The sequence below is a fragment of the Macrotis lagotis genome, chromosome 7, assembly GCF_037893015.1.
Source record: "Macrotis lagotis isolate mMagLag1 chromosome 7, bilby.v1.9.chrom.fasta, whole genome shotgun sequence".
NCBI lineage: Eukaryota > Metazoa > Chordata > Mammalia > Peramelemorphia > Peramelidae > Macrotis > Macrotis lagotis.
This window is the reverse complement of record NC_133664.1, coordinates 73,848,062-73,873,777: the sequence shown is the minus strand read 5'-3', so window position 1 is coordinate 73,873,777 and position 25,716 is coordinate 73,848,062. Positions and strand designations below refer to the sequence as shown.

General features: G+C 35.7%; 1 pseudogene; it reads right to left on the bottom strand.

The window, feature by feature from the left end:
- Positions 1-14,734: 14,734 nt before the first annotated feature.
- On the bottom strand, positions 14,735-25,019 carry LOC141494065 (NADH dehydrogenase [ubiquinone] 1 beta subcomplex subunit 5, mitochondrial pseudogene; annotated as a pseudogene).
- Between the last annotated feature and the right edge of the window lie 697 nt (positions 25,020-25,716).

Here is a 25,716-nt window from a genome sequence, read left to right as displayed (position 1 = left end):
GTGGCATAGTGGATAAAGCACCGGCCCTGGAGTCAGGAGTACCTGGGTTCAAATCTGGTCTCAGACACTTAATAATTACCTAGCTGTGTGGCCTTGGGCAAGCCACTTAACCCCCTTTGCCTTGCAAAAAAACCTAAAAAAAAAACAAAGGACAAACATTATTATTACATATACATACATAAAATATAAAATATTATACATATATCATTAAGAAAAATGCACGATAGGGTTAAAATTACTATATATGTGAAAAATATAATTTCTAAATACATATTTCCAGAACTGATTAGGTAGCCAAGTACATTTTAAAAAAGCTACTTGAAATGGAAAAAAGAAAGCTACTTGAAATTAGACATTAAATCTAAGTAACTTTGAAATTCCTCTTTCAAAGCTGGACAAATACAACAAAAACAATAAAGAAATTAAAGATTTGTAAAAAATGTTAAGAGCTGAATTTTATCTAAAAGTCTTGGGGGGGTAACAAAATACTCATAATCAAAATAAATTTATTTTTTCAACTACATAGTTTTTGTAAAATTTTGAGTTCCACATTTTTCTCCCTTCCTCCTTTTACTCTCCCCTCGACAGCAAGTAATCTAAGTTATACATATATGACTATGTTAAACATATTTCCATATTAATCATGTTGTAAAAGAAGAATCAGAACAAAAGGAAAAAAATATGAGAGGGGAAAAAGCCACATAAAATTTAAACTAATTTTAAAAGTTGAAAATAGTAAGCCCAAGACTCCAGAGTTACTTCTCTAGGTGTGAGTGGCATTTTTCAGCACTAGTCCTTTAGACTTGTCTTTGATCATTGTAGAGCTGAAAAGAACAAGTCCATCATAGTTGATCATCCCACAATGTTGCTGTTAATGTGTACAACATTCTTCCAGTTCTGCTCACTTCATTCAGCATCAGTTCATTCAAGTTTTTCCAGAGTTTTCTGAAATCTGGCAACTTATGATTTCTTTCTCTTTTTTTTCCTTTTTTGGTTTTTGCAAAGCAATGGGGTCAAATGACTCAACCAAGGTGACTCAGCTAGTAAGTATCCAGCATCTGAAGCCAGAAGTCAAATTTGAACTCAGGTCCTTCTGACTCCATGGCCAGTGCTCCATCCACTGCACAATTCATGATTTCTTACAGAACAATAGTACTCTATCACATTCATATACCTCAGTTTGTTCAGCTATTCCCCAATTGATAGGAATCCTCTTAGTTTCCAAATCTTTGAAAGGCAGAACTTTTTTTTCAGCGAATATTTTATTTTTCCAACTACATGCAACGGTAGTTTTCAACAATCATTTTTTTTTGGCAAGGTTTTGAGTTATATATTTTCTCCCTCCTTTCCTTCCCTCCCTCTTGCCCCTGATAGAAAGAAATATAATATAGGCTATACATGTATAATCAAGATAAACATAGATTCACATTAATCATGTTGTGAAAGAAGAATCAGACTGAAAAGGGGGGAGGATTAAGAAAAAATCCATAATACCTAAGATAACATTGAAATTCCACAGCTCCTTCTCTGAATATGGATGGTATTTAGAATTGTCTTTGATTATGGTGCTCTTGAAATGATCAAGGCCATCATAGTTGACCTAATGTTGCTGTTAGGGTATACAATGTTCTGATTTTGCTCACTTCACTCAGCATCAGTTCATACAAGTATTCCCAGGCTATTCTAAAGTCTCATCCCCCATGATTTCTTAAAAACCAATACTGTTTCATTACATTCATATACCACATTTTGTTCAGTCATTCCCAAATTGATAGGCATCCCCTCAATTTTGAATTTTTGTCACTACAAAATGAGCTGCTATAAATATTTTTGTACTTGTGGGATTTTTTTAAGCCTTTTATTTATTTCTTTGGGATACAAACCTAATAGTGATATTGCTAGATCAAAGAGATGCACAGTTTTATGCCTCGTGGGCATAATTACAAATTGTTCTCCAAGAAGGTTATATCAGTTCACAATTCCACCAATATTAATATCCCAATTTTCTCACTCTCCAATATTAATCATTTTTTTAGTCATATTGACCAATCTGATAGGTGTGAAGTGGTACCTCATTTTAATTTTCTAATCCAATAATGATTTAGAGGATTTTTTCATAATGTTTATAAATCCCTTTAATTTGTTCATCTGAGAACTGGAAAGACAGTTTTTGGGTTGTTTTTTTTTTAGGTTTTTGCAAGGCAAATGGGGTTAAGTGGTTTGCTCAAGGCCACACAGCTAGGTAATTATTAAGTGTTGAAATTGGATTTGAACCCAGGTACTCCTGACTCCAGGGCCGGTGCTTTATCCACTGCACCACCTAGCCACCCCAGGACAGAATTTTTAAAGAAAAAATATCTCTTTATAAAAGCTTCAAAAACAAATATTGTTTTTCAAACAATAAAATGTAGAAATATTAACTTTATTTATCAATTATAAGACAAAAAATTTTAAACATAAAATATGAATAAAATTTGCTGACCTAAATGGAAATTTCAAAACAAAATCCTAAATGTTAGATGGGTCAGAGGTCAAATAGAAACCAAAAAAGTGATGAAACTGAGGCTGACAATATCAAAATTGGTATCTTGCAAATAGTTGTAGAAAGGCTGTTGGTATAGATAAAAACTCTAGACTGTAACTTAAGAGGGAAATAGGAAGCTTCTAGAGGGTCAGGAAAATCTATTTTAATGCCAAAGGCATTAAAGTACCAAAGGCACTCAAAGAGTGGAAATGAGGTTGATAAGATATGTGATTTACCAGGGTCACAAAGTTAATCTTTCTGATTTATAATTTGATCCTAGATCTTTCAAGACTCAGTTTGGTGTTCTAACCATTATGTCATATGTTCTGTGTTACTATATGATATGTTGGTTAAATACATGAATGTTACTGCAGTAAAATCCAATATGAATCCTATGAGGTGCCTATCTATACACTATATTTTGTAATTAAGGTTGCCATAAGCACATTCTTTTGAGGCTTATATGTTCACTGCTGCTCAGGTGCATCTGATGTATTTGTAAGAAACTACAAATGTCTCACTGAGGGAAAATGCAAGGGAGTATATAGTCATTAGGCAGCTGTTTTATTATGTACTGCTTACTTTCTTCTCTCCCCAAAGACAATGGTATGCAGTTGAACTTCTGTTTCTGTGAGTAGTGGTTTCATTATACCAAATTCCATTAATTTTAAGTCTCTTAACTAGGACTCAGTGATATAAAGCAGATTTATTGAGAGGGTATGGTTTCTGTTAGGACAGATGATTAAAATGGATTCTGATTGAATAGATCAATCCATAATAATCCATACTCCCTAGACAGTGAGTCTATTACTAATCACTTATTTGATAGTGAGTCTATCTCTAAAGGGATTAGGTCCTCCCTCCCCTTCTAGAGTTCTCTGAGAAACAGAAAACTGGATTAAGTACAGGACCACCCAGCTTCAGAGTTTTCCTCACTGACATCAGTAGAGTAACATTACCACCTGGCCATGTCAAAGGTATTGTAAAATTCAAATGAAATAAAGTTCATAAAACACTTTGGAAACTTTAAAATCTATGTAAATGTAGGTTATGAAGCACCAATATGTATTCTGTTCCTTTTAAATAATGCTATTTAGACATTTGAGTTACTCTCAATTACATCATGCTCATAGTTTGCTCATAGACCACCCACCCCAAACACTTTTTGCCCAGTGGAAACTTCAGTAGGCTCAGAAAATACTGATCATATAAAATCTAGGATATCAAAGCTTATTCATAATTATTCATCATTAAATTCAAATATGGGTTTGGATCTCAAAGCCTATCCCTTATCTCAAGATTTACTTTTATTCTAAACTTACAAACTGCTAGAATGGCAAGCCCTCTCCTTCCTCCTAAGTTAACCTTCCTCAAAGCGACCACCATGACTTAGCAGAGTCCTACATTCTTTCTTGCTGATTTCTTGTTCTTTGCACCAATTTCACATATTCATGTTATTCTCTGCCTACAAACTCAGTCATCTACCCCAAATAAACATTTCATAAATGTACCCATAGAATGACTTGACAATTGCAAGTTACCCTACCTTCCAAAATACCCCTCCAGAGTCACATTTTAGGCATGAATTCCATTTCACTGTTAAATTCTATTACAATTAGATTCAGCCTATCATTCTGGCCAAGATTTTTTGGAATCTAGATTCTGCCCACCAATTAGCACTTCCTCTTGAGCTTCATGTCATATAAATATGTATAAATATGTTATGGATACCTTCATCCAAGTAACTGTCCCTCTAGTCGGCATTCTGAACCCCCAGTAGGCAGGAAATCATTTGTATCCACCAGAGGGTCAGGAAAATTTACCCTGTCAAGGAATTTTCTCTTAAGAGTGGAAGAGAGATTAAACCAGAGGCAATCTCTTTTTAGGTTATTTCATCTCTTAGATATCTAAAAGTCAAATTTTACAAATTATGAAACTGAGGCTTTACCCAAGGACAAAGAACCAGGGAATAACTCTTTTCCCTTAGCTAACATATGAGATTTTTATTTCTATTCCTCTCCTTTTCAGAGCCTTAATCCAACACCACTATTTTCTTTTGCTATGCCCTCTAAAGTTGAAGTATAAACATCTATTGATTTGAAGTCAAAGCTCTTGGGTTTGAATCCTGGCTCCACTTCCCATCCCAGGTCCTCTAACCTTCCTGGGCTTCAACCTTCCTATCTGCAAAATACACAAGGTATAATATTGGGATTTTTTTTTTGGGGGGGGTGGATAACTGGTAATGGAGAAACTAGGAATTGTCTCAGCTAGGAAAAATACAATGGCTATTCACATGGGTAAAATATATATTTCAGACTTCTTATGTATCTGATTTCAAAAATTACCTACTCTAATTTTGTTGTAGTAAAGGTAAAAATGTACTTTCCAAATAATGTGTCCTGAATATTAAATATGGCAAAAATGGTCATTAAAGCCCATTATCATCAATCCTCTATGTAGTTGTTAAATGTATCATTTTAAAGTGCAAAACCAATCAAGTTACCTCTCCATATTCAGCCAAATCCAGTGGCTTACTTCAAGAATTAAATATATGTTTGGTCCTTAACTTGAGCCCCTCCTGCCAGTCTTCCTGTCTTCCTCATCCCCATGAACACTGCAATCCAGTGACACTTGCTCCCTTACTATTCCTCCAATAAGACCCTATCCTCCCAACTCTTGTTCCCTATTCCCATAATACTCTTTCCTTATCTCTGTCTTGCTTAATTTCTGCCTAAAATCACACCTTCTACAGGAAGACTGCCTCGATTCCCTTTTATTCCAGTGTTTTCCCTGGTTGTCTCTCCTGTACACACATTTTTTTGTGGTTAATTATTTGCATATTGTTTCCTCCATTAGAATTTCAGCTCCTTGAGAATGAGGAATGTCTTTTTTTTGCCTTTCTATTTCCAGTTGATACATGCTTAATACTTATTTACTCGATAGTTCCTATTCCAATCCTTGAAACCTGATATTTCAGTGTAACTGTTATATTTAATGCAACAGTTCAAATTTCTTCCAAACCCCAGAGTAGTATGGTAAAAGCAAATTGCTACATAGATCAAGTTTATTTGTATATTTAATAAAAAGGATGAAATTAGTATTTTATTTAGCTTAATAAACAGCACTAGCAACCCCTTACTCTTCTTTCCTCAGATGAAAAAAAAACAATTGGATGAGTAAAACATTTTCCCTATTTAAACAGTATGAACAATCCACAATCACTTTCTGTAGGTGTCCCACATATAAGAATAAGTATAGTCATACATTCAATTTTGAGTGTAAGCCAATGTCCCAATAGTTCTCATTCTTCATCATATCTTTAAGAGTATTATTACTGAGTCACTGATCTGGTGGATGGATTTACATGTTTAGTGGGAACTTGTGTTTTTTCTTGGCATAATTTAACTTTGATTGATGGAGGTGAATTTAGGGTCAAGTTGGAAGGTTTGGGAGGCAACAGTCTGGGTCATGCCTTCTATGTCAAAAGTTGACTGTCAATTCCTTCTTCACTAAATTAAAGAGAGCATTAAAGGCATTGACAGTTGCCTGCTGACAATTATAAAGTAAATTGAAGAGCTAAATCCAGATTAAAGTTCTCCCTCATTCCCTGAGAATATTCAAATTCTTTTTTGTTACCTAGAATTTTAGATAGTTACAGTCAGACAAGAGTCATGGATTCAAATTTTTCATCAAGCTTTTTTTGTCTCCCACCTCCTATGCTAATGGAAAAAAATCCTACTATGTATAGTCAAACAAAAACAAATTATTGCATTGTTCATATACAAAAATGTGTCATATGGTATCTTGATTCCAGCTCCTATCAGAAGGTGGAGCACAAACTTCATCACAGATTTTCCCAGATTTAGAATTGGTCACTATATAGATCAGAATTCTTAAGTCTCTCCAAGCTGTTTATATCATCATTATTGTATAAAGTTTTCCTGGCTCTGTTCACTTTATTAGTTCATAAAAGTCTTACAAGGTTTTTCTGAAATCCATTCCCTTTGCAAATTCTTACAGTCCAACAAGATTCATGTCCATAATATTTCTGCCATTCTCAAATTATTTATCTGCTTTAGTATTCAGGTCTTTGGCACAACCAATAGAGTTGCTATATTTTATACACTAGGGGTCCTTTCCCTCCTTGACTGATTTAAATTCCAGCTGGGTATGAACTATTAGCCAGGTGCCCTGTGGCAAGTGAGTTGAGTGTCTGATTCTTTATTCATTAAATGGGGATAATATTTGAACTATCTATCTTATAGGCTGTTGTGCAAAAATGTGTTTTGCATGCTATTTGAAAATAGTGAACCAATTCCTGGAGCTGTATTTTGAGAGAAGATTTGCCCAAAAGCAAGTTGAGAATTCTCTAAAATTAAGAGTTTTGAAAGATGTTTGATACTATGTACAAGACCCTGTGGTTTTGATCAAGTTACTAATCAGGAGCACCACCATTCTTTCCAGTCAAATTCAGGATAATGGCATTTGACTCTTAATATCCCTATTCCTCACATCCAATCACTTGACAAATCTTACAGATTCTATCTCTTTAGTTCTCCATTCAAAGTCACCATTCAAAATTAAGTTCCTCCAGAAGTCTCATCCGGACTACTAATCTTTTTTTTAATAAAAATCAGACTCACTGGGAAGTCTTTTAGACAATTATCACATCTGAGACAATGGTTCAGATAGAGTGAATTCTGGTTGCCCATTTCAGATGGGAGTATTTAGAAAATATAAAATTAGGACAAATTTTTTATTAGAAATTTGAGAAATAGGGGCAGCCACAGAATTCACAGTACTCTGTACCTGGCTTAACTCTGAGACAAGGACACATACTGAACTGTTAACATTTAATGAAAATAAAAGGTCCGGAGCAGCTAGATGGCGCAGTGGATAAAGCACCAGCCCTGGAGTCAGGAGTACCTGGCTTCAAATCTGGTCTCAGACACTTAATAATTACCTAGCTGTGTGGCCTTGGGCAAGCCACTTAACCCCATTTGCCTTGCAAAATCCCCCCAAAAAAATTGAGAAATGATTAATCAGCTAATGGTGTCACACATAATGATGATAATAATATCTACATATAGTTTTAATGTTTTCAAAGTACTTTACAAATATTTCATTTGGTCCTCACAACCGTCCTGGGAAGTAGGAAACATTATTTCCTCCATTTTATAAAAGATCAAACTGAGGCAGATATTAAATAACTTTTCCACTGTCAAACAACTAGTTATCTAAATATGAAATCAAACTCAGGTTCTATGTCTAGAGGACCAGTGCCCCAGAGCACTGAGCCTGAAATCAGAAAGATCTGGGATCAAATTTGACTTCCCTCATTTGTGGGAGTCACTAAACTTTCCTTAGTCTCACTTTCCTCAATTACAAAATGCTGATTACAGCACCTTGCCCCCCAGGGTATTTTTGGGGATCAAATAAGATAATTGTAAAGTGAGTAGCAGAGTTGAGGCACTTGGTAGGCACCACTTAGAGGAGGAAGAGTAGACCCATTAGTTTTAGAAGTAGAACAATTCAGAAAAGGTCATTTGGGGTTGGATTGTGGAAGGCCTTGAATTTTAGTTCAAGAGTTTGAACTTTATTCTGTTGTAACTGGGAAGCCACTGAGAAGGGAGTAACATGGACAAAATTGCATTTTAATAAGTTTCACCAGGTAGAAACAGGTAGGAAAGATTAAGAAAAAGAAATAAGGAGTTGAAGTCAAGATGGCAGAGAAAAGAAAGGAATCACTCCAATTTCCCTCAAAACAACTTTAAATTATGCCTGCAAAGGAGTTCCAGAATCACAGAATCCAAAAAAAGGACAGGATGAAACTAATTCCAGTCCACAATAACTTAGAAGTCTTGAAGGGAAGGTCTGTCTTCCTTGAGTGGAAGAGTTAGTGTAGCCCAGCACAGCTGGTGTCCAGGCAAGCAAACAAAGCCCCTAGGCCAGCCCAGATCAACAACTGAGGTATCACGGTCCAACTCTGCAGGCCGGCAACACAGAGGGCCAGGCTGTGAGACCCACTCCCCCATTCCCACAGAGCAGGCTAGTGGTCAGGCCTGGTTGGTACAGAGGCCCCAGTGTAGTAGGCTGGACTAGGCCAGGTGATGCCAGCACAGAAGGCAAGCTGTCAGTTCTCAGGGTCCCAGAACAGCAATCCAATGACCAGCCCTAGTCCCTGGTACAAGGTACAAGAAGCTTGGGACCGTGGTCCTTGTAACCCAAGAGAAAAGCTCAATTTCAGGTCATGAAACAGGAAGGAAAATGAGCAAAGAAGTAAATAAAAAGCCCTGATCTCAGAAAACTAGTAAGTGTCAGGAAAGATCAGAAGAGGGCAACAATGACAAAATGCCTACATTCAAAGCCTCAAAGGGAAATATGAATTGATCTCAGACCCAAAAAAATCCTCTTCAAAGAGATCAGAAAGGACTGAAAAATTGAGCAAAATAGAAGAAAATTGGGAAGAGAAATGAGTTATGCAAGAGAATCATGAATAAAGAGTCAACAGGCTTGGTTAAAGAAATGCAAAAAATAGAAAAAGATGTACAAAAATTCACCAAAAAGAAAAACTCCAATTCCCTAAAAAAGCAGAATTGGTCAAATGGAAAAGAAGTAGAAAAATCCACTGAAGAAAACGACTCCTTTTAAAACAGAATTAGTCAAAAAGTTCAATGAAGAAAATAATTCCTTAAAAATTAGAATTGGGCAAGTGGAAGCTGACAGCAAGAATCAATGAAATAAAACCAAAAGAATGAAAAAATAAAAGAAAATGGAAATTGGAAAACCAACTGACCTGGAAAACAGATCCAGGAGAAGTTAAAAATTATTAGACTACCTGATCAAAAGAAAGCCTAGACTTCATTTTTCAAGAAATTATCAAGGAAAACTACCCTCATATCTTAGAAAGAATAAAATAACCAAGAATCTACCACTCATCCCTTGAAAGAGATACCAAATAAAAATTCCCAGGAATAATGTGGTCAAATTCCAGAACTCTAAGGTTAAGGAGAAAATACTGCAGAGTCAGAATCAAATAATTGAAATACTGAGATATCTTAGCATCACACAGGATTTAGTAGTTTTTTACATTAAAGGATCAGAGGATATTCTGGAAGGCAAAGGAACTTGAATTATAACCAAGAATGAACTACCCAGCAAAACCGAGCATAATCCTTCAGGGGGGAAAATGGACAATGAAATAGGGGATTTTCAAAACATTCCTGATGAAAAGAGCAGAGCTAAACCAAAAATTTGATATTCAAATACAAGACTCAAAATCAAAAGAAGCATTAAAAAGGTAAGCAGCAAAGAAAAAATGTTATTCAATAAGCTTAAACTGTTTATGTTTCTCATGGAAAGATGATACTTGGAATTTCTTTAAGAACTGAATCTCTATTGAGGCAGTTAGAAGGAATATATGTAGACAGAGGGTCTTTGATGGGATGATATAAAAAAGTTAAGGGGTGAGAGAGAGGATTGCACTAGGAGAAGAGGAGAGGGAGAAGTAAAATATGGCAAATTGTATAACATAAAGAAGCATGAAAACTCTATTATAAAGTGGAGGAAAAAAGAGGGGGGAGTGATCATTGCTTGAACCTCATTCTCAGTGGATTTAGTTCAAAAAGGGAATAGAAATCTATATTACCCATAGGAAAGTAGGAGGGGAGGAGAATAAGAAAAAGAAGCCACTGATTGAAGGAGAACAGATTGAGGGAGATAGAGGTCAGCAGCAAAACACTGATGAGAAAGGACAGAGTGATAGGAGAAAGAAAGAAAAGTGTTATAAATATAGGAGGAGGCAGGGGGAGAGAATAGGATGTAAGCAAATGAACAGTAATTATTTTTTTTTGAACAGTAATTATTAACTGTGAATAATACACCCCCAAAATGGAAGTGGATAGCAGAGTGGATTAAAAACTAGAATCTTACAATATGTTGTTTACAAGAAACAAACCTGAAGTAGAGAGAGACAAAAATAAGTGTAAAGGTAGGGAACTAGAGAAGCATATATTATGCTTCAGTTGAAGATTAAAAAAAAGCAGGTGTAGTAATCATGATCTTAGACAAAACAAAAAGAAAAACAGATTTTTTTTCTAGAGTGATTAAAATGGTTTTTATTAAGATGTCTTAACAAAATGGTGCACCTCTCTCGGGGTGGGAGAGAGGAGCCAAAAACCAGTTCTAATTAAAATAGACAAGGAAACTAAATCTTGATAAAAGTACCATAAATGATATATCAATGTGAAACAAATATGCACCTAATGATATATCATACAAATTTCTAAAGAATAGGCTAAATGACTTATAGGAGGAAATAGTCAGTAAAACTATACTAGTAGATAACCTAAACTTCCACTTCTCAAAATTAGAGAAATCCAACCACAAAATAAACAAATTAAGGAAGTGAAAAAAAATTTAAGAAAAGTTAGATATGACAGACCTCTGGAGAATATTAAATGTGGATAAAAAGGAATATATCTATTTCTTTATATTACATTACATCTAAAGAAAACTTGGTCATGTATTAGGGTATAAAATCCTCACAATCAAATGAAGAAATACTAAATATATCCTTTTTAGATCATAATGTAATAAAAATTAATTTAATAAAAGGCATTGGAAATACAGATAAAGGGGTGGCTAGGTGGCATAGTGGATAGAGCACCAGCCCTGGAGTCAGGAGTACCTGAGTTCAAATCCATCCTCAGACACTTAATAATTACCTAGCTGTGTGGCTTTGGGCAAGTCACTTAACCCCATTGCCTTGCAAAAAAAACAAACCTAAAAAAAGTTTAAAAAAAAGAAAGCTAAAAATCAAAGTTAAATTACCTAATTATAAAGCATGAATGAGTCAAACAAATCATAGAAAGAATAAATAACTTTATCAAAGAGAAGAAAACAAGACAACATCCTAAATTTATGGGATGCAGTCAAAGTAGTACTTAGGGGAAATTTTGTTTCTTTAAATGTTTATATCAATAAAAAAGAGAAAGAGTAGATCAACGAATTGGGCAAGCAACTACAAAGACTAGATTAAAAATATCCAATTGTAAATAATGAAAATCAAAGGAGAGATTAACAAAATTGAAAGAAAACCACTTAATAAATAAAATCAAGAGCTAGTTTTATGAACAAAAAATAAACCATTTGTTAATTTGATTTTAAAAAAAGAAAAAATTGGGATGGAGTCAAGATGGTGGAATAAAGGTAGGAATTTCCATAAGTTCTCCGCTACACCACTCTAAATACCTTTAAATAGTGATTCTAATCAAATTCTAGAGTGGCAAAATGCACAAAAACAACTTGGAAGATCCACAGGAAAGGCTTGTGGCACTGGGATTAGAAAAGGTCCCAACACAGCCTAGGCTGCAACCATCCAAGAATAGCCCATGGGGCACCTGGATCCCTAGGGACATCTGGGTCCATGGTAGCAGTTGGCAATTTCCAGACCTCTCAGCCAAAGACAAATGGGAAGCTCAGGAGGAAAAACCTGCCACAATGAGAGAGGAACCCAGTCCACTGCAGATGCAGATGCAGATGCAGACCCAGCCCCAGTCCCAGCCCCAGGAATCAGGAGCAGGCCTGGGGAGCCACACAACTACTACTTCCAGCATGAAGTATAACCAAGAATCAACTATTCAGGAAAGAAAATTTGAATGTCAAGTACAGGACCCAGGCAAGGCATAAAGAGAATGGACAGAAAGGGAAAATGAGGGATTTAGTGATGCTGAACTGCTTGTATTCCTGCATGGGAAGATGATACTAATAACTCTATAAACCTTCTCATTTATTAGGGCAGTTAGAAGGAGCATATATAGACAAGACACAGGCGGGAGTTGAATTTGAAGGTTTAATATATATTTGGTTTTTGCAAGGCAAACGGGGTTAAGTGGCTTGCCCAAGGCCACACAGCTAGGCAATTATTAAGTGTCTGAGACCGGATTTGAACCCAGGTACTCCTGACTCCAAGGCCAGTGCTTTATCCACTACGCCACCTAGCTGCCCCCGAAGGTTTAATATATTAAAAAGATGGAGTGAATGGGTGAGAAAGGAATGTACTGGGAGAATGGGAAAGGAGAGGTAGAACAGAGTAAGTTATTTCACATAAAAGAGGCAAAGGGAGGAAGTGAGGAGTGAGTGAGCCTTACTCTCATCAGAAGTGGCTCAGAGAGGAAATAACATACATACAAAAAATTATCAAGATTCAAAAATGTAAAAGGTGAATTCACCACCAATGAAGAGGAAATTAAAGCAATAATTAGGATTTTTTTGTCCAATCATATGCAAATAACTCATATATGCTAAGGGAAAATGGATGTTCACAAAAATTTTAGTTGACTGGATTAACAGAAGAGGAAATAGAATATTTAAATAATTTTTTTCTTTTTTAGAAAACATTTTAGAAAAAGAAATTGAATGAGCCATCAATGAACTCCCTAAGAAAAAAATCCCCAGGGCAAGATGGATTTGCAAGTAATTCTAACAAATATTTAAAGAACAATTAATTCCAATACTCTATATTTTGGGAAAATAGTTGAAAAAGAAGTTTTACCACTGGCCTTTTATGGTGTTGGACCCTAAACCAAGAAGAGTCAAAATAGAGGAAAAAAAACTAGATGAATTTCCCTGGTGAATATGGATGCAAAAAAATTAAATATGAATAGTAAGCATATTATAACAATGTATTACCAGGATAATACACTATGAGTAGGAATACAGGACTGGTTCAAAATTAGAAAAACTAGCCAGACCAGATTTCAAACTATATTATGACATAGCAATCATCAAAACTATCTGGTTTGGGCTAAGAAACAGAGTAGAATAGATCAGATAAGCAAGACACAGTGGTAAATAACTATGGTAATCCAGTATTTTATAAACCCAAAGATCCCAGTTTCTGAGATAAGAACTATTTGATAAAAACTGTTGGGAAAACTGAAAAATAATATGGCAGAAACTAGGTATAGTGCAACATCTTACACCATATGTCAAGAGAAGGTGAGCAAGGAATAGTTTATCTGTCAGATCTATGGGGAAAGGAAGAATGTCGGACCAAACAAGAGATAGGATTTTACAAGATGTAAAATGTTTAATTTTGGTTATATTAAATTTAATATATTTTTCACAAACAAAACCGATGCAACCAATAAAACAGAAAACTGGGAAACCATTTTTACTGAAAATGTCCCCATAAAATAAGGCCTTTTTTTCTCAAATATATAGAAAGATGAGTCGAATTTATAAGAATACAAGTCAATCCTGTGATAAATGGTTTAAGGACATGAAGTTAGATTTCTGATGAAATCAATGCTATCTATAGTCATATTAAATTTTTTTTCTAAATCACTACTGATCAGAGAAATGCAAATTAATATAATTCTGAGGTACCACCTTTCACCTATGGATTGACTAATATGACAGAAAAGGAAAATGATCAATGTTGGGAGAGGATGAAGGAAAACTGGGAATCTAATACATTGTTGGGAAAAATTATGAACTAATCTAGCCATTCTGGAGAATAATTTGTAATTATGCCCAAAGAGCAGTCACACTGTATACTCTAGGTGTGTACCACAAAGAGATAATTAAAAAAGGGCTAGAGGATCTACAAGTACAAAAATATTTATAGCAGCTTTTTGCGGTAGCAAATAATTGGAAATTGAGGAGATACCCATCAATTGAGGAATGGTTGAATAAGCTGTGGAATATGAATGCTATAGAATACCACTGGGCTATAAGGATATGAGGTGGTGGATTTCAGAAAAAAAAAACCTGGAAAGATTTACATTAACTGATGCTGAGCAGAACCAGAACATTGTACATATTAACCACACCGCACAATGATTAATTATTAATGACTTTGCTCTCTTCAGCAATTCAAGGACCTAAGGCAATGACAAAGGACTTGTAAAAGAAAACATTATCCATATCCAGAGAAAGAATTGATGGAGTCTGAATGCAGAGAGAAGCAGCTTTATTTTTAATGTTTTTTTTCTTTTGGTCTTTTTCTACTTTCACAACACAACTAATAAAGTTATGTTTTTCCTGATTGTATATGTATAACATATATAAAATTGCTTACCATTTTTATTAAAGGTACAGAAAAGGGAGGGAGAAAATGTGAAGCTCAAAAGTTTTTTAAAATTAAACATTCTTTATGTATAATTAGAAAAAATGAAATATTTTAAGATTTTTTTAAAGGGAAATGACTAGTTTATTCAAAAAACAATATAGTAAGCATTTCTTTATTTAACCCCCATTAAAAAAGAGAGTTTTACATCAGACATGTAGAATCAATAACTTAATAGTCAGGTACTGCTTTAGGATCATTATCAATAAGTTCCTTATCAACAGTTGGGTAATGAAACCAGGGTCCATCCCCTCTTCCTCGCATAAGTCTTTCTGTTTCCCGAAACTTTAACCTCAGATCAGCCTTTTCAGCTTCTACCTGAAGGATTGCCATGATTCTTTCATAATTCTTTTCAGGAGGCTCATAAACATAACGAGCAATACATTTGGTTATAGGGTGCTTGAAGTACTCCCAATGTTCTGGAACGTAGCCTTCGGGGATTTCTGCTAATTCAGCTTCACCAATGAATATATTCACCAATGTTATGCCAACTGCTCCTGGAATCCCAGTCAGCAAGAAATAAAATCTCAGCAGTTTCAGGAACCTCTTGTCGTAGAACTCGTAAGGTTTGATGACGAACATTCTCTTCCTGTGGCCCCCGCTGTGCCGGGCCAGCAGGCCGCCGAGGCTCAGCTGCGGCCCGAGCCCGCGGCGACTCAGGGCCGGGCCCGTGGCCGCCCAGGCCGAAGCCCGCAGCAAGAGGCAAGATTTTTTTTTTTTAAAGAGAAAGATTAGAGGTAAGAAGATCCATTTCTCTTTCAGTGATTTAGGCTTGAAAAGGCATCATAATTTGGATATGAAATGAACCATAGCAGTCACTTCATCTATACCCCCAAAAGAATCTTCACAAACTTTAGAAATCAAATCTCTTTTCTTTTATAATTAATATTTCCTTTTTATCACCTTTAGAAATTTGATGGTTATTCTTAACCTTTTCCTTTTCTTACTAAATTCTTATCTTTCCTTACCTTATTTTGTTTCTCGCCTTCTCTTTCTCTTTGAATTCTTTTGTCCTCTTCGGATTGAGTCTTCTGCTCAACTTTCACTAAGGTTTTCCCAATTTCTATAAATTATTCCATCCTAAATTCAAATGTCCTTTATAAATCCACAATCATCCAAATCACTTCCACATCAATCAGAATCAAAAGCAATGGGAATTTAAACACAGTTAAGAGTTTTGAAGAACATTAGGAAGAATTGACAATAATTTGTGACTTGGGAATCTAATGCATTGTTGGGAAAATTATGAACTGATCTAGCCATTCTGAAAAATAATTTGTAATTATGCCCAAAGAGCAGTCAGACTGTATACTCTTTGATATAATACTAGGTGTGTATCCCAAAGAGATAATTAAAAAAAGGGCAGATGGCAAGTATTCATATATGTACTTTAAAGTATTGGGGAAATGTTTTTATTTTAATGTCTGGAGGGAAGTTATGTTTTGAGGGAGCAAGAAAAGTATTAGGCATACAATTAGTTTCTTATCCAGATGAGAAATGTGTAGTTGAAATCTCAGTCAAGAGGCTAGGGCTGTAGATTTGGAAGTCATCAAGACATAATAGGTGAAATTTTGTTTTTTTGCAAGGCAGTAGGGGTCAAGTAACTTGCTCATGGTCACACAGCTAGGTAATTTTTAAGAGTATGAGGCCAGATTTGAACAAGTCTTCTTGACTTCAGGGTTGGTGGTCCATCCACTGAGCCACCTAGCTGCCCCTCAATAGATGAAATGTTGAAGGGAAAGTATGGATAGAGAAGAGCTGATTAAGATTTGAGGTATGTCCATTTTTAGGGTGTGGGAAGAGGAAAAAGTCAGATGAGGCAGATGAACAGTCTAAAGGTAAAGAGAAGGAAATTAGAGCTACTAGAGTCAAGGAAAGAAGATTGTGTGGCCAATAAAAAACATCCTTCTACTTCCTTACACCTTATGAAGCCTTTGCTCATCCTCTTTAATGATAATGCCTTCCCCTTTGTTCATTATTTTCAATTTCTCTTGTATATACTATTTAAATCGTTGTTTTCATGTTGTCTCCCTATTGGACTATAGTTGTTTGGGGGTAGGGTCTATTTTTATCCCTGACAGTATGGCTATGTAAGATGATCAGGAGAGGAATTACTACCTTCAATTTTTTTTTCCAACTGATGAGTAAACTAGTTTGTTTTCCAAGGCCACATGGCTAATGAGTAGTGGAACTAGGACTAGAGACTAGGTCTTTTGACTTTTAGACCAGGGTTACATTTCACTCTACTGTATTGCCTCTCAATGCTTCAGAGAGGTTCAGATGATTCAGGAAAAGATGTTGGATTTGGCTGTTGGGAAGTGATTGTGAAGAGAACCATTTTTCTAGACTGCAAAGAGATAAGAAATTGTGAGAGAATGGAGATATCAAGTTAAGAACTATTCTTTGGTGAAAATGTTACACTGGAAGAAAATAGAAAATGGGCAAGTTTTAGAGGAAAGCTTTTTCAGAACAAGATATACTGAAGCATATTTGCAGGGAAAAGGGAATGAACCACTACAGAGATAAAGAGAAATGGAGTTTAAGTTAGATGAAAGAACTTGAACCAGATGACCCCAATTTACTCCAGAAAATAGGAGGTAATGTCAAATGACAGAAAGGGAGATAATATTGAAGATAGGGACTTATAGGAACAGCCTTTAGAAAGAACATGAAAGCAAAGCAAGAAGGGATGAATAAAAGGAATTCTGAGTGGTCATGACAGCTCAGTTGATTATATATACATATAAGATAGCATGGATTTGCATTTAACTTAAGCCCTCATATTTTTGTGATTTTCATGCTTGGTAGCCCAAAAGTAGAAGTTAAAGATGGAGGAGGAGAGGCATAATTAGAGGTGAGAGAACTTTGTGAGCTAGCTAGAAAGATTGTTATTATAAGAGGGATGAAGGACTAGAATAAGGGAGGGGCTGCAATTCACTATGAAGGGAAAAATTGATAGGTGTGTGAGCAAATGAGAAAGGCAGGGTTAAGATATTTTAGAAAAAAAAGATGAGAATTGCTGACCAAACTTTCTAATTTAATTTTAATTCAATATAAGTGTCTTCTAGGTACAAAGTTCTGTGCTCAATAAAAATTGGAACAAAAAGCAGGGTATTGGACATTATATATTATATATATATATATATTATATATATGTCCTCCTTTCAAATATTGCACATGACAATAAAATGGGGTAATGGGGTAATAGCTATTTACAGTCTATAATTAATTCTCCTTACAGGCCTTTCTAAATCCAGGTCTTCTATAGTTTTTCAATATACTTCATGTTGGAGCTGGTATCGTAACTAAAGATGAGAAATAAGACTGGCCTATCATCAGCCAACTGGAATTAAAACTGGTAATCAAAGCCAAATCAAACCAATATTCTTTTACAGGATACTTTTCTGTATATACTCAGATCTAATTTATTTCAATTTTATTTTTAAAAAGTTTTCCTAAATTAAAAGTTCTTCTGTAAGTAGTGATAGTTTGGTGTGCATAGGCCCCTAACACAGGCAGGGATGGTGCTTCCTATTTTTAATCAGTGCATCTACCAAGCATTTCTTAATTGTGCTAGATGTCACAGAAGGATAGAAGATATATAAATCTATTCTGACTTCCAAAGGCTTAAAATCTAGCTTGGGAAACCATACACAAATTAAAATTAGTTTAAAATTAACTGACAAAAGAATTGTGAACAATGCAAGCTTCAAGTTCAGAGGAAGGAGAAATCACTGTGTGAAGCATTCTGAAAAGACATTATGAAGACAACTTCTAGATGGGTTTGCAAAAATGGATATGATTGAGAATAAATTGATGGAATAGTCTAAGCCTCTGTCTCACTTCTTTGCTATGTTTTTGATCTCACTATAAAAACCAGGATGAACAAGATTATAACTTTTTAAATCTAAATACCTTTCATACAGGTTTTTCTTAAGACAACCTTTACATGTGCTATTTGCATCCCAACCTGTTCTGCCAGCATCTAAATCTGAGAGTTTGGAACAAGGTTACAACATTTAGAGCAATAGAAGGCCTTGGAGATGAAATGGAAGACTAGCATAGCAAACTGCCTTGCCTAGGGTCAACTGAAATCCAGGTCTTCATACCCTGGTGCTCATTCCCCTTTTAACAACTTTACCTGATAACAAGGAGATTAAGGAAAGGTAAAGGAATCCACCTAAACATATATTATGCTTTCTTCCTCCTCAGCCAAATGTAGGCTTACTATTGATGAATTAACCAATCAGGTGAGTTTACAGTACAAACTATTTTTCCTCTGAAACTGGCAGTGTCTGGAGAAAATGCATTCTAAAAGCATTCTGCCTAAAAAGCAAATGATAGATTTAGTTAGGCCTGGTTTTCCTGGGACTTGGTGTCTTTTCTCAAACAGAGGCTTAAGAAAAGGATTCTTTCTATACACCTCAAATGAACATTTGAACCTTCAGATATTAGAAGAAAAAAAATTTCCAAAACTAGACTCTGCAATGCTTCATATGTCCACAAGAGGTCAGACAAAGGCAATCATTATTAATTTTTCCTTGATTTCTATCTTTCCAGAAAGACCAACAAGAAACCTTTAGATGTAGCAACTCAGAAACTTAAATTCTTTAAAACCAAAACAATTAGGAAATACTTTCAAATGCCTGCTTGATACAAATCTGTTTTTGAGTTCAAAGTCACTGTATAATCTTTTTACATCAAATTACAAGTGAGTAGTCTCTTTAAAGAACTGAGGTAGTAAATAATTTCACATGGACAAAAATTCTTGGAACAATGGAAGTTCAGGCTTTTATTAATAGTAAAATATGATACAGAAAATTTTAAATAGATTAGTTTTTAGTTTATGAAATTTATTCTGAATATTCTTAGTTTTATTTTTAACTACCACCTGGCTTTTGCTGTTTTTTTTTGCAAGGCAATGGGCTTGTGACTTGCCCGAAGTATCAAGTATCTGAGGTCACATTTGAACTCAGGTCCTCCTGACTCTTGGACTGGTATTCTATCCACTGTGCCACCTTGTGCTTTCCACCACTTTTTAAAGTGTACAACACTATATACTGGAAGATACAAGAGAAATTGATTTAAAATGCCAAGAAAAAACATCTTAAATGAATGAAACATCTTAAATAAATGAAAAAAATCTTAAATGAATCAAAAGATTTCGAGAAGAAATTTAGAGAACCAATGAAATATCAAGTCACAAGCATTTATTAATGTCAATTATGCACCAGAGACTGTGATAGGCTCTAGGGTTATCAAGGCAAAAATAAACAGTCCCCGCCCTCAAGCAGCTTTTATATTTTTCCAATGGGTTGAGGTGATCTAACCTAGCTCCCTCAAATGTACAATTTATTTTTCCAGTTGAAGCTGAGGACCAGAGGTGAAAGAACTTGTCCAGTGTCAAATAACAAGGGGAAGAACTGGGATTTGGACCCAGGGCACTGACTTCTTTCCAAAGCCTCAAACTGCCTAATAACTCATTGTATAAAAAAAAATTACAGCATTTTAAGCTTTATATAAGTGAGCAAGTGCAGTTATTTCAATTTCACAAATGAGTCCAAGTAGTGTCATATGTAAGTCCTTTTCTGACCTCTCCACACCCCAAATTTTTCAAATAGAGAAATGTCTCTCCAATAGAACAGAAACTCTTTAAGGGCAGGAAGTATCTGCAGTTTTGTTGGTATAGCCTTGACATATATCACATTTCCTGGCAACATATTAAACCCTTAGTACATAATTGATTTTTTTTGCCTGATAAGGGACAGGGCAAGGTTCTCTTCAATATACTTCATGTTGGAGCTGGTGTTATACCTAAGATGAGAAGTAAGATTGACCCATCATCAGCCCACTGGAATTAAAATTGGTAAAGCCAAATCAAACCAATATTCTTTTACAGAATGTTACTTTTCTTTGGAAACTCCAATCTAGGTTATTTCAATTTTATTTTTAAAAAGTTTTCCTAAATGAAAAGTTCTTCCATAAGTAGTGATAGTTTGGTGTTGCTTCACTGGTTCATTCTTTCAAGAACATCCATAGAGCTGTTAATGGAGAATCCTAAAACATTTTTAAAATTGCAATGATTATACCACCAGATATATCATAATTTTCCTTTTTGGAAAGTTCATAGTAAACTCACTCATCCTAAAAGGAGGACACTGATCTTTAGGAAGGCTAAACAACATTAAGTATGTTTTATCTGTGGCCACAGTGGAGTAGGACAAAAATGATTCACAGGCCAAGTTGTCAAACCAATGATTGTGATCTCATCATTATCATATTCTCATCAATAAAAGGAAACAGGTTTTTAACACTGCTGCTCATAGTAAGTTTCCTTTGAGTTGCTGTCTGATTTAAATGTACTTTGAATAGTGCCTTTAGCAACAATCACAATACATCTACAAGACTCTTTAAAAAAAACAAATCAATAGGAACAAGATTTTGCATGTGTATAAATTAGTTGAAAATGTATGACAATCTTCTAGTGAGAATAAGGATTGACAACAGCCCGAATGTTTCAGTTTGCTATAAAAGGAAAAAGAACCTGGAGTCTATATCCCAAAAGAGGGAAGACTGGGGGAAGCAGAGGAAGAAGGAAGGGATGAGGAAGGTGATGATGAGGAAACCCGTATGTAAAAAAATATTTATAGCACCTCTTTTTGTGGTGGCAAAGAATCACCTGGGGAATATATGAATGTAATAAATACTATTATTCTGTTAAAAAAAATGATGAAGGGGATGGTTTCAGAAAAACCTGGCAAGAACTGGCAACTGTAACCAAAACAGTGACCTACCAAAATTCCAAGACTAATGACCAAACATCCCCCTCCAGATAGAGAACCAAATAGTTTTTTTGATAGAACATGAAAATCTGTTCTACATGACTATATATATATATATTGGAAATAGGCATTTTGTTTTTTGCCTTCTCAATGGAAGAGAATTTGATTTTAAAAATAAAATTAAAAATGAATTAAAAAAGACTTTGAGGATGGTCACTCCACAAGCTAAGTAGAGTGACCATCTGTGGCAAAAAAATCAATGGGAAAACCAGATGAAACTAGAGGCAAGGTCTGGGACTGGAACTGTTGGAAGGAACATTCCCTATAAGTATGTTTGAAAAAATGTGTGGGTGTACTTTTTATTCAAATTATTGCCTATAATGCTGATTTTTAGGACTGTGAGAAATCTTTTCCTCTTTGTTGATAAACATTAAATAGAATTTAGAAAAACATTTTGGGCTCATATCAGGAAAAGGTGAGATGGGAAACAGAACCATGGTCATTTATCTCTATTCTACCAATGAACTGGAGCAGCCCTTTACCCTGGAAAAAGGAACCTGGTGGACAGGAACTGTAGGTAAGTTTTTTTTTAATTTTATTTAAGGCAATGGAGTTAAGTGACTTGCCCAAAGTCACACAGCAAAGCAATTATTAAATGTCTGAGGCCAATTTGAACTCAGGTCCTCCTGACTCCAGGGTCGGTGCTCTATTCATTGTGCCACCTAGCTGGTTCTGTAGCTAACTCTTTAGGGGAGGTTGGTCTTTTATGGAACAAACTATGTGCTGAGTAGATTTAAGAAAAAAGGTTATTTTAGCTGCCTACTGGCCCTTTCAGAAAGTGCATCAGATATGAGTATAGAAAAGCTAAGGATCATCAGGTCAGAAACCACCATGATGAGGTAAGTCAACTTACTTTAGGAAGGGGTTTTCTCTTCCCTTCTCCTATAGTTTCAAGGTGAATTAGGATTTCTACTAGGTAAGGAAGTTATGTTCTTGCAGAATAACATGAAAGCTATGAGGTATTTTTAAAGTGTAGAACTCAAGGATTATAAACTCAGAACAAGAAAGGACCAAGGCGATTATCTGTCCATGGTCAGGAGTGAAGGTGGGATGCTAAACTGAATGGATGTCATTAAAACCCAGAAACATATGAGAAATCTTTGGGAAGTCAGATTAGTGTCTTTTGTTATTCAGGAGCCTGAAATGTGTAAATAAAGTTGATAAAAAAAAAGGTTCCAGATGATAACCAAAAACGTAGCAGATTTGATAAAACTAAATCCTCTCAGGCTACAAAAACCCAAGTATCAGCACTGAGCTTTTAAAAAAGCGGGAGAATGACTCAAAAAATCTTTATTAGAAGGATTTAGTTTGCAGAGAGAACAATCTAGGCATAACTAGCTTAACTTTTAAATCTCTCTAAACCTTTCCCCCACTTTTAAACACCTGCACATTTCCTTCTAGTTAACTGAGGTATAAAAATTCAAGGAGTGTGGGTTAAGTTCAGGAACAGCAGGGCAGAAGAGTTGGAGATCTGTCTCTTTTGCCAGTCTGAACAGAACCTAGAACAGGAGGGGTGAATGAAAAACCACCAAAAAAAAGTGTAGCTTTCATTTTAAACATGCCAAGAAGCCCAGGAGTCCCTGCCAATCTAGGTTAGATGAGAAAACCCTTCTAGTCTAAGAAGCCAGTGAAGGAGCCTAGGGCTGTTTAAAGGGGGATGGTAGAGAAGAAATTACTTTGCATTTGAGGGCTTTAATGATGTAAGAAATTTGGCTCTCAGCAATGAAACCCGGATTTCCTTAGATCCCCAGGTAGTGACTGCTTTTCAGTTCTTGCTTCTCCCATATAACTTACCACAAAGTTATGTGCTCATTAAATACTTAAATAAAATTGAGGGATTAGATGCCTGGGGCTCTGTCAATCAGGTGCTTCTCTGACATGTGCCGACTTATTGATTAGGTGTTATCCTCACATAATTCATGAAAATGATTACTGTAAGAAATCATGGTTAAACAGTTAAAAACATTGACTAATATTACTCACCTTTTTTTTAAAGTTTTATAATGTCACAAAAAAAAACTCTCAATGTTCATAAATGCTTCATTCTCAGACCCTTGGCAGTGAGATTCTCCTTTTAAATTCTCCACTGCTCCTAAGACCTAATCTTGTCCATTTTGGATGGGGAAAGTATACATTCCTAGGTGAAGATTGAGCCTTTGCTATCACAACTTAGTATATAGTAGTACATTAGGTGAATCTCTAAAAGTGAGATACCTATGATTTTTACTGAGAGGTGTTCACTAAGGAAACTATAGGTCAGATACCTTTCCTAAAAAAAAAAAAAGCTTCCCAAATTTACATATCATTCTTGCACAAGGGACATGCTAATAAAACTATTTCCAGTTTTAGTATGTATATGTACTTTTCCTCCCAGATTATTATTTTTTTTGACTATGAAAAAAGGCTCTTCTTGACCACTGACTAATTCCTTCCCAGGTCATTCTTGGTCTCTTATCTCATCTTTCTCTAACCTAACCATTAATAACCAAATGAACTTTTGCCCCCATCAAACTGACCTAGGAAAAATCTTTAAAAGGCCAAGGTCTCCCACCACATCAGGGACAATTTTCAGTGGTCCTGATCCATATCTGACCACTGAACCCAGACGTCTCTGGAAGAGAAAGTGAGGCTGGTGACTTAGCACAGCCTGCCCCTCAATGCTACACTTTTTTTTTTTTGGTGGTTTTTCAATCACCCTTCCTCCAGTTCTGGGTTCTATTCAGACTGGAAAAAGAAAAAGATCTTAAATTCTTCATGGCAACACCTCCTTGATGTCATGGTCCTCTCTGAGAACAAAGGACAAACATCCATCACTCAGGCCCACGAAGTATTCAACTTCTCTATGCTTCATTTATGATGGTGTTGAATTTAAATCTCTATTGTCTTTTTTGACTTGATAAATCAACATTTCTATTTCACTTTGCTTTGCTCTTCATGGGGTGTCAGCCTGAGTTCAATGTAACATCTCATTTGATCCTAACAAGCCCTAACTTATTAAGGGAGGTGCTGTTCAGAGGTGAAGTGATTTGCCCAGGATCATACAGCTATTGTCTGAGGCTGGATTTGAACTCAGGTCTTCCTGACTGCAGGTCCAATGCTCTATTCACTTAACTGCCTATTCTTTTTTCAATCCCCAAAACTAGTTAGCCTTAATTTCCAATTATTCTACAAGGTAGTCATCTTCTGTACACCAACACATGGAATCTTAATTCTGTAAGACAAGTATAAAGGAAGAAGCAGATCGAACAAAGGTTAGGTACTTCTAAAATATCAAGCAAGCAGAATGCCAACTTACTCGGGATAGATAGTGTTTTTTTGGTGCAAAATTCTCCAAGTAACATGTCCTTGCTGAGAGTTTATGTGAAAGTAATTGTGCGAGTCATTCTTCCTTTTCCTAGGTCAGCTTCCCTGCTTCTGTCTTGGCCATGACCTTCTCCAATAAAGCAGTAACAACATGAGTTGGACCATACCAGTCCCCCACCCACCCACAGTAGTTATTTTTTCAACTTTTTACTTCCATATTGTGATTTTCTTTTGTATTCCCTGAGTTTGGTATAATGCGTCACAGAGAAGTTGTACTGCATGTTACAGCAGAGCTGACCCATAGCTACTACCCAAGTGTAGGTCCTCATTTTCTAGCCACTGGCTACTTTTCGGTTCTGATATTCAAGAGTCACTTAACTTTTAGCCAATGTGGTTCTAATAATCGTTTTGCTCTTATTTCCTCGCATCTTCAGGAGGCATTTGTGCTCGAGCCAACACATCTTGCTGCATGCATGTGTATTAACAACTCCTATAAAGTGCAACTCCATACTGAGAAAAATACTACAAGAAGTGACTTGGATGCAAGATCCCCCATTCCACCTTGAGCTCCTCTTCCTCTGGATCTTCCTGGAGCTCCTGGTTACTCTCCTTGCCAAGTCCCTTGATTATTCACTTGTAATTGTTCTACTGCTTTTTGGCTCTTGCCTACTTAAATTTGTCTCCTCTAGGATTCAAGCAACAGGTCTACAGTTAGTGACCTCAGGCTGAACAGCAGCCTCTATCTGATCCTGATTGCCCCCTTGGATGTGGGGAAAATAATCTAGGGAATTGAAGGGGGGGAATATGATGCAGAGAAACGTGGGTTAAGGTGGTGAGGAGTTCAGTTGGAAACCCACGTGGTCTACTCTTTAAACTCTTTTCTATCACCTTTCTTATGTGTTGTAATTTCTTTT